This window comes from Mesocricetus auratus, unplaced genomic scaffold (assembly GCF_017639785.1).
Source record: "Mesocricetus auratus isolate SY011 unplaced genomic scaffold, BCM_Maur_2.0 Super-Scaffold_100029, whole genome shotgun sequence".
Classification (NCBI taxonomy): Eukaryota; Metazoa; Chordata; class Mammalia; order Rodentia; family Cricetidae; genus Mesocricetus; species Mesocricetus auratus.
In genome coordinates this window covers 4,324,140-4,337,887 of record NW_024429210.1, presented here as the reverse complement: position 1 = coordinate 4,337,887, position 13,748 = coordinate 4,324,140, and the positions used below count along the sequence as shown (strand labels likewise).

The 13,748-nt window shown below is 37.5% G+C and overlaps 1 pseudogene; it reads right to left on the bottom strand.

Moving 5' to 3' along the window:
- Positions 1-5,088: 5,088 nt before the first annotated feature.
- On the bottom strand, positions 5,089-13,381 carry LOC101828797 (annotated as a pseudogene).
- Between the last annotated feature and the right edge of the window lie 367 nt (positions 13,382-13,748).

The window sequence follows — 13,748 nt, the reverse complement described above, 5'->3', positions numbered from 1 at the left end:
TAACAATGAATAAAGATAGTAGCACATCAAGAACATTTTTCTTCAGTGATATAGCTGATTCAAAAATTCTCTGTAAATGACCCCAATTAGAATTACTGCTTTATCAAACTTCATGCATGTGGATCAGATTTTTATTTCTGTTTTTTCTTTTCTTGGAGTACACATTTTTCTGCATCTCCTCAAAAAAGTTCATACAATTTGAAATGTTGAAAAGCATGAAGCACAAAATACAGAGAAATTAATTTTATATATAACTATCTTTCACTTACTAACTCTTAATACTCATGATTAAAAGTGCAACATAGAGTTACTTTCCACTATAGGATTCTAGATTGACTTCATCCCATTCAGGGGAAATATAATGGAAACAAATCCAAATATGCTGTGACCAATTACCAGAAGTCCTGTTCTTTTATGAAATCTATTCATTCCTCTTCTTGAAGTTTCTGGTAACATTTTGAATCATTTATCTTCTAATCTTTTAGGTATATTTATGTATTATGTGGTTTTCGGTCAAAAATACAAAGTTCAGTCTAATAGTTCCTGTTATTCTGATGTAAGTGATTCTTCTGCTTATGGCATCCTTTCCAAATCCTGCTCTCTCTCTCTCTCTCTCTCTCTCTCTCTCTCTCTCTCTCTCTCTGTATGTGTGTATGTGTGTGTGTGTGTGTGTGTATGTATGTGAGACAGAGAGAGACAGAGACACAAAGAGACAGAGAGATGATGCTCTGTTCAACTGGTTAGGAAAGAAAATGTTGAGAAATTAAGAAAAACTATAAATCCTTTATACTACACCTCAACATACAGCATAAATTAAACTAAAATAAATTAAAGGGGTAATAGGAAAAGTATATTACTTTGTATTGCAACTTTCTATTGGTTTCTTTAGAAAGTTTGATAACAAACAAAATATATTTCAGTTTCTTAATTTGAGTTAATATCACTAAGGGAAAGAATACTACTGTAAATGGAGGTTTGTCTCCCATTCACCAGTTCCCAAACAAAAACTCAGAGACTTAATAATAATTAAAATTGCTGGATTAATGGCTCAGGTACATTACTAACTAGCTCTTACAATTAACTTAATCCATTTTTTACTAATCTGTATAATACCACTTGGCCATGGATTACCAGTAATGTTCTAGAATGATCCTCTTTTGGTGGCTACATGGCATCTCTCTGACTCTGCATTCTTTCTATCTGTATCTTTATTTTTATTTCTATTTTGGATCTATTTTTTCCTGGCCATTGACAAAAACAAATGTATTTTTCAACCCACAAAAGCAAAACATATTTGCAGCATGCAGAATGGCATCCCAAATTATCTCCCCTTTTCTATCTAAGTGAAAGGAAAGATTTTTATTTTAACATAGTAAAATTATGTATAACAAAATAGTTATTGTCAAGCAAGAATTACATTAGCAATATTTATCTATTTGTATTTGCCAATATTAAGGAAAACAGTCTATCATATATCCTACCTTTTTGATTCTAAAGTTTTATATTTAATTTATGTTTTATCATAACTAAGGAAAAGTATTTTTACAAGTTATCTAGTTTTCAACTCCATCAGAGATCCCAGAAGGACATAATATTACCTAAATAAACGGGTAATACATTGTAAACAATTCCCTAAACTTTAGAAATGACAGTTATTTGTGTGTCTGGACGCTCACCAAAAGTTCTTATGTAATGCTGGGACATCCATCTTCAGCGTATAAGCATATAGTTTCTGGCAGACTTCTCAGTAAAGAAGCATTCTTAAGGACTATACCATCTTGTTTCATAAAATTCATCAGTCTTTTCCTATAGGTCCTGAATGTCCAGTTTATACAGTATACAGTCAAGCATTCCAGGCAAGAATGTTTTATTTCACAAATGGCTATCCTTTCCATTAAGAGGGCAAACTCTATTTTCTTCAATAACCATCATTCTCTTTGAAATAATTGTTGCTTCCAGGAGCAAATGTGTCTCACAGTCAAGAAAATCTTGGTTTTTAAAACAATTTAAATGCTCTATTCTGTAAGTCTTTGACATATTTGAAGATTACCTATCCTTTTGAAATATATCTCTACATATCTACAAACCTGACTCTCTATAAGTTTGACTATTCATTTATGTTTCTTAAAATATATTACATTTTAAAATGAGCTGCATAACATAAGTACCTTTGAAAGACCTCTGCATCAAAGTGCCGGGCACTGAACCGAACCCTCTGCCCAAGAACCGGGGCCAGACCGCTGGCTGCAAATGCAAGAGGTACTGAGTACACAGGCGCCTGTGGATGCTACTTCAACTCAGGTGCAGGGCATACCAGCTTGTAGGGAGTACACTATTTATAGAGTTTTAATGGTTACATAAGTATCAGCATAGCAACACGTATTTCATTGGCTACTTAAGCATGGGCTGAGATCATCTTAGGGGCAGCGGTAGTTGCCAAGGACTAGGTTTCCTACATGAAAGACCCCAGCACGCTTCAGCAATTAGTATCCGGGTCCCATTACTGCTATAGTGATCAGACACACTTGGGGGCCAGGGTAGTTGCCATCATTTCATGGCAACTTACTTGAAAAAAACCAAATTAGCCTGGATGGAATATACATATTCTCATGTTCTATGGGAAAAAAAGCAGAAATTCTTTCCTAAAGCAGCATATCCTTAGACCCAAATTTGAAGTCAAGGTACCTTTAATTGTGTGTGTGTGTTTGTGTGTGTTGGTTTAGCATAAGCGCCCTCACAATCAAATATCTGTCTGCAGTTAGGTCATTATCAGTCAATAAAACCAAAAGAAACATAATAACAGACATGATTCAGAATCTCTTGGTATTTTTCTTTCTTTTTTCCAAAATTTTATCTTAATTTAAATTAAGTGCCAGCCAGATATGATAAGAAATTCACTTTTCCTCAGGAGAAAGAAAACACTTCTATGTCATTAACAATTGTATACATCTCCCACTTTTTTATGTGTTAAAAGTATCACATTAAGTACCTGCCTTAAATTAAAATTAAACCTTTATAATATTAAAGAAACCACACCCAGGATAATCTTTTTGATAATAGAAATGTAGTAAATGATCCTTCATCGAATGCAACTTTTCAATTTTGAATGTTTTCACATTTTTCTGTTTAAAAGCAGTCCACAATTCTTCTCTGCCTCCAGTTCTCGATGCACTGGTGACAGAAATTTCTCTGAAACAGCACACTTCATCTTCAACCCTAGGAATCTAGCACTACTTCATGTTGCCAAGGTGGAGGCTGTTTGCTGTGTGAGGCAGTAAGTGCTAGCTTGGCAAGGAAATACCCTTCCACATGGTGTAATGACTGCTATCACACTAAATACTGACTCACAGCATTGGGTGGCAAGGTCTCCTCTGAGAACTTCCTTGTCCAGGATACTGAATGCTTTATCTATTTCTAGGGAACATGAATTCTCCCTCTCCTCACGCGCTCTCTCAGACAACCCCCATTGGAAAGATCCTTGGAAACTCTTTATTGTAGACTGCCTTTTAAATAAAATAGAACACACTTGTGTCTTCTAGAGTGGTTTGTCTGCCTTGTGCTTCTTGAAGGAAACTTTAAACCTACTCAAACACCAGCTGAGTGGCTCCTATTCCTGGGAAATGAATCATTCATTTATTAAGAGAGGCTAGCAAAGAATACTTATGTCATTTTTTCTTTTTAATCTGCTACAGCTGTGCTGAATTGGATGGGGCAAACTCTTTTTTTAAGTTATTAGTTGTGATCTGTGTGTCACTGAAATGAACAGACACCATTCTAGTAACTTTATGTACATACAGTCTAGGAGATATTGTTCTGCTGTGGTCACAGTGACAAAATGTGGTACAAAATTAATCACGGTATAAATACCGATAATTTGCAGCATTAAGGAAAAGGGCTTTAAAAACAGTCAGGGCACATATAGAGCTAGGGCTTTTCTTTCCGTAAGAAAGAAAGGTACTCTACAGAGGCCCCAACTCACAAAAATCTAGAATCAGCATTATTAGCATAATCTGTGTCATTCTTAGATACAATAATCTTAGGACTCACTTGAAATGAATAAGGTCAATAATCTGCAAGTCCATGTGTCAGACTGAGTTCCAGGTCTGTAATTCTGCCTACCAATGTCACCCCATTGGTTAATTGAACACAAGGGATTGGTTCTTTTTCTTTTAGTGCTGTGATCCTTAAATATTAAAATCAGTCTTTCCTTGTGATCTCCAGTATTTAAATTATATATGAGCATATTTTTTGCAAAACTCAGGTAATATTTACATACTACTACAATAACATTCCTCTGCTGTGCAAATTAAAAAATGAAAAGAAATGAGCATTCTAATAATTATATACAAAACAAGCCTGTAAGCACTGTTGAAATGAAATGTAAGGTGTCTGCTAGGTCTACTGTTTTAAATACCATTAAAAGTAAATTAACAAATACTTTTCAACACATTCAAGTTAACAAGTCTCAAGAAAATGAAATGTCTCAAAATTCTAGTAAGCTGTGAAAAGCACATATACACTTTCTTGTGAACTTATGAATTGCAACACTTGAGAAGTTGCTAAGCTTCAGTATGAATTTATTTTTATGTGAACTTTATCCTCCCCAAAGCTCACTCTAGACACAGTTCCCCTCTGATCTCCAAAAAAATCCCTGTACATGCCACATTCCTTTGGTGACAGTGAATGATCTGCCTCTAGGATACCAAGTGTACCCCTGACATACTGCAGAGATCTGAAAGAGCAGTGCCGATGTGCAGGTATCAGCTGATGTCATCAAAGCCTTTTCCCTATACCACACTCATCACACAATTGCCTTCATGAACCCAACCACGTTCAGAACTCCTGTAGAAATTGAGTCTGTGAATTCTGAAATGCCAGAGTTCAAGGGAAAGACCATATGTGCTTTACGGTGCAAATAGCAACTATGTTCTCCAAGCTGGACTGTAAAACAAAAAGGTAAAATGAAAACCACTCACTTAACAGCAGATTAGAAGTAATGTTCCTCATGAATTCATAAAAATGCCTGATTCTGAGTATCTAACAGAAAGTGATGAAGTTGGAAGTGATGCCATAGGTGTTTGTTGGAAATTAGGCTTCTTGCAGACTTGGTCTCTTCAAATCCATGATCTGTTTAACTAGATAGGTCTTCTCACCATTGCACTTCTCGTCCTTTATCTTGTCATCCTGAAAATTGCTGAGAAACTCAATGAGTTTGGTATGGTTCTTCAGGAGGATGTCTAGGATGGGCTGAACATGTGAAAGGCCTCACACTGGATGTTTTGGTTCTTGTCTCAGAGGAGATTCAGCATTAACTTGAGGTTCTCAGGTTTACTGATGTACTTCCTCATAATCTTGAAATTGTGTTTATCTAACAGTAGTTCACTGAGAACCTTCAGTGACTGTCGCTTTGTCACATAATTTCTGAATGAAGTAACTTCTCATATTCACTGAAAAATCTATCAGAATGCTGGTCCATAAATTCTGCATAGAGCAATTTATATCTTGTGAGTAAATCCTTGAACGTAGCAAATACATCTGAAGCTATGTCAAATGTTGACATTTAAACATATCTGAAGAAGTCATAAAATTGTTACAACCATAAAATGATTTTTGCAAGTGGTTCAAGTGGTTCATGTCTGATGCACTCCCTTACATTATTCCCCAATTGAGAGGTATTTCTGGAGATCCATACAATTTCAATAACATGAACAATATATTCTGTTGGGTGCAGACACATTAAAAAGGAGTTCTTGTACCAATTTGGTTTCTGAGAATATTGTCTATTTTGCCCCCAAAGACAATGAGCTATAAATCAGCCACCAGAGTGCTAAGGACTCCACTATCTTACAGCTTCTGAGCCAGCTGTGCTACTGTTTCTGTCTGATGTAGGAGGAAAACAATGTCGCCATTAACCATCTGACTTACTAGAGGCACATACAGATGAGGTAATAAAAGGAGCGTTTACCACACCACTAACCACACCCACTAAAGATGTATACAGATGGACATAAGACATATACCGACATATGTGGTGAACTATGCCACTAGCCAGGCCCACTTTTGGGCATGGCTAGAGGCATTACGGGGGGAAGGTATAAAAGACTGAACAACGGCAGTCTTGGTCTCTTTTTCAGGCTTTCGGCTTCCTGTTCAGTGGTAGAAAACTACACGGCTCATCTGGGTTACTTGTTTGGTATCTTGTGAGTATTTTCTACAATAAATACTTTTACTTTCAGTAAGTGTGTCGTTTATCATTACAGCATCATTTGGTGTCAGAAGTTTCGAAATCCGGATCCAGGAACCCAGAAAAGCGGTTGCTCCTTGGCCCAACCAGGCATACGTGGATTTTCCTTTCACTAAGTTTCCCACCACTTTTTTGGCAAGGCACGATTCCTGCCACCAGGAACCAGCACCTTCTATCTGCGGGTAAGATTAAGTGGTATTCCAAGATTTCTCTCGCGGCCAAGTGCTCTTTTACTGGCAGCCTGCTGACTTTGGCCATGTGCTCTTTTGAAGGCAGCCTGCTGATTTGGGCCTGAATAAAACTCCACTGGTAACAAACTTAACTGCTTTGTACAATGCCATCTAACATTACGATGCAGGATGTTAAGAATTTTCTTGTTTTTTGTATGGATGGGATTTTAGAAAGTGTTGAGGACCTACCTGAAAGGTACTTCCTGCCCACGATGGTGATTATTAGTTTCATAATCAATATAATTCTGCTAAAGAAATGGTTCAAAAATAGGGTAAAACTTATACAGGTCATACGGACATTGCAGGATAGTTATGAAATCTTAGTAAAAAGGATTCAGGAAATGGAAAATTCCTTGCAGGATAGTAAGGAAGGTTTGGTAGAAAATATTCAGGATATTAAAAATGATAATGCATGTCTGACAAACAGGTTTAAAGAGATGGAAAAAATTGAAATCCTTTCAGGAAAAATGTGTTCAACAGACAGAATAGAAAAAGTGGAAGATAATGTTGAAATGTTTAACCAACAAAACTGTTCCATGTTTCATAATTTCACTAGCAAACTGCAAAGACTGGAACATAAGATTGAAATGCTAACAGAGAAGAATTGTTCCATGTCTGAGAGCAATGACAAACTAGCTGATAGAACGTCATTTCTGGAAGGCAGTTTACATGCCATTGAGATATTTTCTAAGGATGAGAATATTAAATATTTTGAATCACATGTAAATGATGAATGCAACAAAATGAAAGATTCAATGACGTCCTTAGAAAATTATTTGTCCCAAGAACTTCAAGAGCTCAGAGAAACAATTATAAATAGACTGCAGGTTTTAGAAGACATCCAATATGATACTTCAGAATCAGCCATACAGGCCACAGGTCAGGACAGGAGTTTCCCAACACCTCTCAAATGCCGGAAAGTTCTCCCTAAGGTTGCTATGCGTTCACCTATGGTTTTCCCAGTGTCTGTAACAGAAAAACAAGCAACGAAAAAGCACTCAAATGGTCCCATTGCTTATCAATGGGAACCTATACAGATGAAGGAACTAAAGGGAATCAAGGAGGCCATTGTTTCGTATGGTCTTCATTCTCCCTATGCCAGAGACCTCCTAACCTCATGGGCCACTGTGAATAAAGTAACCCCAAAAGACTGGGCGCAATTAGCCTTGGCAGTGCTTGAAAATTCTTGTCAAATTCAATGAAGAGCTTTATAGAGGAAAGAGGGGAAAGCCTTAGAGATTCAGGAATTAAAGAACGGTCATGAAGTACCCCAAGACAAGATTCTTGGGGAGGGTGCTTACTCTGACACGCAGGTTCAGTCTGCATATGATGAGTACATTTTGTCTTTATGCCGTATAGCTGCTTTAAACGCCTTGGATAAGGTTTGTGAAACAAGAGATAATGCAACGCTATACCAAGGTATTACAAGGCCCAAGGGAAAGGTTCACTGAATATTTAGACAGATTATCCAGAGTACAAGTAGCAAATCCAGAATCTAGGTGACTCCTTAAAAAATCTTTGGCAAATGAGAATGCAAATCCACAATGCAGGCAGGCAATTTGGCCAGTAAAAATAAGATCAGTGCCATTGGAGGAATGGGTGCTATATAGAGCGAACCTGTAATGTAAAAGTCAGAATACGGGAACTTGGGTAGGCGAAGATATTTCTACAGGTTTTAGGAGGCACCAAGATGCCAAACACCCTACCCATGACGATATAGAGGCTTGGTTAGGGAAGGCAATCTCCAAGAATTTTAACAGACATAAAGATGCCACATGCTTTAATTGTGGTAAAATGGGACATCTGAGTAGGAACTGTAGACAACACATTCCTAAAAATATTGCTTTACCCGGAATGCATCAAACAGAAGGCGTCAGCCTCCTGGTCTCTGCAGGAGGTGTGGAAAGGGTAAACATTGGACCAACGAATGCTGGTCAACTACTGATAGAAAAGGTAGATCTGTACATTTGGGAAATGGGAATCAGGGCCTCAAGCAGGCCCCAGAAAGAAAGATTATCCAGTCATTCCCAGTGACAGTGGAGGACAACCTCTCCCAGGGCAATTAGAAGATCCACTCCCCATTGTAAATAATACAGCACTGGATAATACATTATCTCCAGAGGATGACTCAATTATATCAGGAGGAAATACAAAACATACATTTTGGCAAACTTCTATACAATATCATAGACCCAAGTTACAAGTTAAAGTCAATAATATGGTGATTTTAGACACTGGATGTGATGTCACCATCATTAATCAGAAGTCCTGGCCCCAAAATTGGGCTTTAAAAGAGGTTAACGTTCAATTCTTAGGAATTGGAACCCTATCTGAAGTTAAACAGAGCATTAGATTGATTGACTTTATTGGGCCAGAAGGACAGAGAGGAAGGTTAAAGCCATATATTGCAGATTTGCTATAAACCTCTGGGGTCATGATCTATTACAGCAATGGAATACACAGATTAACATTCTTTCTGTATCAGCTAGAAATTATAGACAAGCTCTTAGTGGTAGAAAGAATATAGTAAGGCAGTACAGAAAACAGATGCCAAATGTACAGGCTGTACAGAAGCAGGATGCTAGTGCCAAACCTACAGAGCAACCAAAAGCTCTACCCTTAAAATGGCTAACAGATGATCCCGTCTGGGTGGGTCAATGGCCTATGACATCTGAGAAGTTAGAGGCATTGGAAAAGTTAGTTCAGGAATAGATAGATGCTGGACATATTGAGGAATCAACTAGTGCATGGGCCTCACCTGTTTTTGTTGTCAAGAAGAAGTCTGGTAAGTGCAGAATGGTTACTGATCTTAGATCCATCAACAAGGTAATTCAGCCTATGGGGTCTCTACAACCTGGGATGCGGTTACCTTCTCTAATTCCTAAGGATTGGCCAATTATAGTTATGGACTTTAAAGATTGCTTCCTCACCATACCGCTACAAGGAAACGACAGAGAAAAGTTCGCCTTCACGGTACCTACCTGTAATAATTCCCGTCCAGTACAGAGTTTCCAGTGGAAGGTTCTACCTCAAGGTATGCTAAACAGCCCAACTTTGTGTCAATATTTTGTGAATAAACCTCTAGAAATAATTCATAAAAAATTTCCACATTCGTTAATATATCATTATATGGATGACATATTACTGTCTAATTCAATAAGTATACTTTGGAAAAGATGTTTGAAGCAGTAAAGGGATCTTTGCCTCGCTGCGGATTACAAATTGCCCCAGAAAAAATACAAAGAGGAGATTCTATTAACTATTTAGGTTATAAAGTAGATGCTCAGAAAATTAGATCGCAGAAAGTACAGAGCAGAAGAGATCTTTACCACACTCTTAATGATCTTCAAAATCTATTAGGAGAAATCTCTCAATTACACACAATTATCAGTGTAGAAGGGCATGATTTAAAACACCTGAAAATGGCTTTAAAAGGAGATAAAGACCTAAAAGCCCATGAGTACTATCAGCTGAGGCTGAAAAAGAATTAGAATGGGTAGAAAAGAGAATATTAAAAGCACATGTGGACCATCTGGATCCAAATGTGGACTGTATTCTGGTTATTTTACCATCTAGAGAATACCCCTCAGCAATATTAATGCAGAGGGAAGACATCATACTGGAATGGGTATTTTTGCCACATAAACAGAATAAAAAATTGAAAACATATATAGAAAAGATCTCCAATTTGATATTAAAAGGTAAGTTAAGGCTTCGTCAACTGACTGGGATAGACCCAGCTGAAATTATTGTACCTTTAATGACTGAGGAAATTTCCTCCTTAGGGAAGGATAATGAGTATTGGCAAATAGCTTGCAGTGACTTTTTGTGAACTATTAGTAATAACTATCCCAAAATAGAGAGAATCAAATTCATAAAGAAAACAATTTGGATTCTTCCGCTTATCGTGAAACAAACACTTATTTCTGGAGTTCTTACCTTCTACATGGATGCAAACAAATCAGGTAAGGCAGGGTATAAATCAGGAAATATAAGAAAAGTAGTTCAAAGCCCTTACAACTCCGTACAAAAGGCAGAGTTATATGCCATTCTCATGGTACTTGAAGACTTTACAGAGCCTCTCAATATAGTCACGGATACTCAGTATGCAGAAAGAGTTGTCTTGCACATTGAGAGTGCAGAATTTGTTCCTGATAGTATAGAATTAACCTCATTGTTTTTACAATTACAGGAAACCATCAGAAACAGGACTCATCCTAAATATATAAAACACACATCCCGTCCCATACAGGTCTGCCAGATCCTCTGGCACAAGGCAATGATGAAATTGATCGTTTATTAGTAAGTAATGTGTTGGAAGCTTCAGAATTTCATAAGAAACACCTTGTTAACAGCAAAGGCTTAAAGAAGGATTTTTCTATCACCTGGCAACAAGCCAAAGAAATAGTAAGAAATTGCCCCAGTTGCTCATTCTACAATGAAACTCCATTACAAGCAGGTTGTAATCCTAAAGGTATTCACAGAAATGAACATTTGCAAATGGATGTATTTCACTTCCCATAATTTGGCACTTTGAAATATGTGCACTATACCATAGACACATTCTCAGGCTTCCAATTGGCTCTGTTCTCAGCTCTGAAAAATCTGATTCTGTTATTACATACCTCTTAGAGGTGATGGCTGTCATCGGTATACCTAAAACAATAAAAACTGACAATGCTCCAGCATATGTCTCCAGTAAACTGGAACAATTTTTCAAATGTTATAATATAATACATATAATTGGTATACCTTACAATCCCATAGGACAAGCAGTGATTGAAAGATCTAACTGAACCTTAAAAGAGATGCTTCATAAACAGCCAAGGAGAACAAAGACCCCTAAGCACAGGTTACATAATGCTTTACTAACATTGAATTTTCTTAATGCTGATGAAAAAGGACAAACTGAAGCAGAAAGACACTGGACTACAGAGAAGACTTTTGAACTGAAACAACCAGTGTATTTTAAGGATGTTATGACCTCAGTCTGGAAACCAGGATATGTGTTACCTTGGGGAAGTGGTTGTGCTTTTGTTTCCACAGGAGAAGAAAAGCTTTGGGTTCCATCAAAATTAATTAAGATTTGGTCAGAACAGAAGACATCTCAGAAGAAGGAAGATAACAGCTCATCTACAAATTCATATTCTACCATGGGTAAAGTGACCTCCTAAAAGGAAAGAGAAGTGTTTTGTTTTATGTCTTCACAGGTAAACTCAGCAAAGAATACTGGACATATGGATTCCTGAAGAAGAATGAATAGCTACCCTGAGGACCACAAACAAACAATAACTCACTGTGTTTTATCTAAGTCTAAATCTCTCTATATTGTTTTTGTCATACCCTTTTATCGTTGTTTCTTCATATACTTCAGTCCCCATTCATTTAACTGAAGCTGGCTTTGGAGTTAGATTGGCTCTCCTACTCTAAATTCAAGAATATTATTTATATAAAATTCAGGATTTCTGTATTATATCAAAGAGCCATTGATATAAGAAGGAAGAAAATAAATTTAGGGACTGTTATCTGTGGATTTCTTTTTCTGAAAAGTCTAGTTTCCTTCATGTTTACTATCTTCTCTATTGTCACCTCTTCCAGTATGCATACAAATAAAAATTAAAATATTTCTTTGTTAACATTAATGTTTGAATTTTCAAGAGAAGGGATTTCCTGATAGCAATCTTCAACCGCTTCAGAAAGAGAATGAGGATCCACTTCCTTGACTCCACCTGATTCGACTGGAAGCATCTGAACTGCCCCACATCACTGAGTCCAACTGACAAGTACTATATTGGCTTGAAACTACATTACTCAATACACCTCCGGACCAAGGAACTCAAGTAGCACATCTTCTACAATCTGACCAGATCTTTAGACGAGAGCTTCAATCAACACTATAGAACCCCAGTCAGGAAATTCAATCATGCATCTCCTGCCAAACAGAGACTGTCTGATCTACTGAAGATTTTGGTACACTAACATTTTTCTTCTCATAGTTCAACATGAGATTATCATCGTCCCATCTCACCAGGAAGTAGTTTTGAGAATTTCACGCCCCCTCTCCCTACTATTGATATTATAGGATAGTTTACACCTGTTAGTGTTAGTTTTTAATTATTTTAGAGTTGGGATTGAAGGAGGTGTTCAGATTTGGGTGTTTCTTTCATATAAGTTTAGGTTTAGATGGGATAGATGTTTGATACATTTTGATCATTGACACAAGTTAGTTGTTTTAAGTTTAAATATCCTTTTTAGACTAAAAGGGGAATTGTAGGAGGAAAACAATGCCACCATTAACCATGTGACTAAATAGAGGCGCATACCGCTAAACACACCCACTAAAGACATATAAGGAAAGACATAAAGGCGCATACTGACATAGGTGGTAAACTATGTCACTAGCCAGGCCCACTTTTGGGAATGGCTAGGAGCATTACGGGGGAAGGTATAAAAGACTGAATAACAGAAGTCTTGGTCTCTTTTTCCATCTTTTGGCTTCCAGTTTGGTGGCAGAAACCTACTCAGCTCATCTGGATTACTTGTTTGGTATCTTGTGAGTAATTTCTACAATAAATACTTAGTTTTACTTTCAGTAAGTGTGCCATTTATCGTTACAGCATCAGTCTGAGGTTCCTTTTCATTTGTGCCATACATAATTCCTTTCATAGCAACCAAATTTCTGTAGCTACCTGAAATTCTAGTTTCAGCATATGTTCACCATCCATCCTTCTCAACTAGAAAGGAGGTTCTCAAAAACAGAGATATTTTCGATCTTGTACATATGACATTCCTTTTTCAGCCTGTTTTTGTCAGAAATATCTTGCATTCCCCAAACGGCCTTGCTTTCTTTCCAGTTCCTCACAATATATGCTGGAGATTTGTGAGACTTGCTAAATGGGAATGTCATGACAGCAGAACCAGAGACATCCACTGTAATCTGCCTGCTATACTGGTATAGGATGTGCCAGGGAGCTCCCACTCCTCCCCTCTCCTCCATCTTCCCACTGCCCAGGGATGCTAGCTAGGTCCCCAAAACAGTGGTTAGACCCTCAGGCCCTCCATTGTGATTCACCCACAGAGGCTTCCAGCACCTGGCTCCGGTGGCAGGAGCTGCTAGGTGGCCACGCGGGTTCACTGCAGTGGCATTCACACTCTTGCACATGGTCTGGATGCAGCCATGACTTCTGAGGCCTGCTTAACCTTCCCACAGCTACAGAAGGCTTCTCTGGACATTTTTCATCTTTGCATGGCTCATTAAAAAATTTTATCCCAGC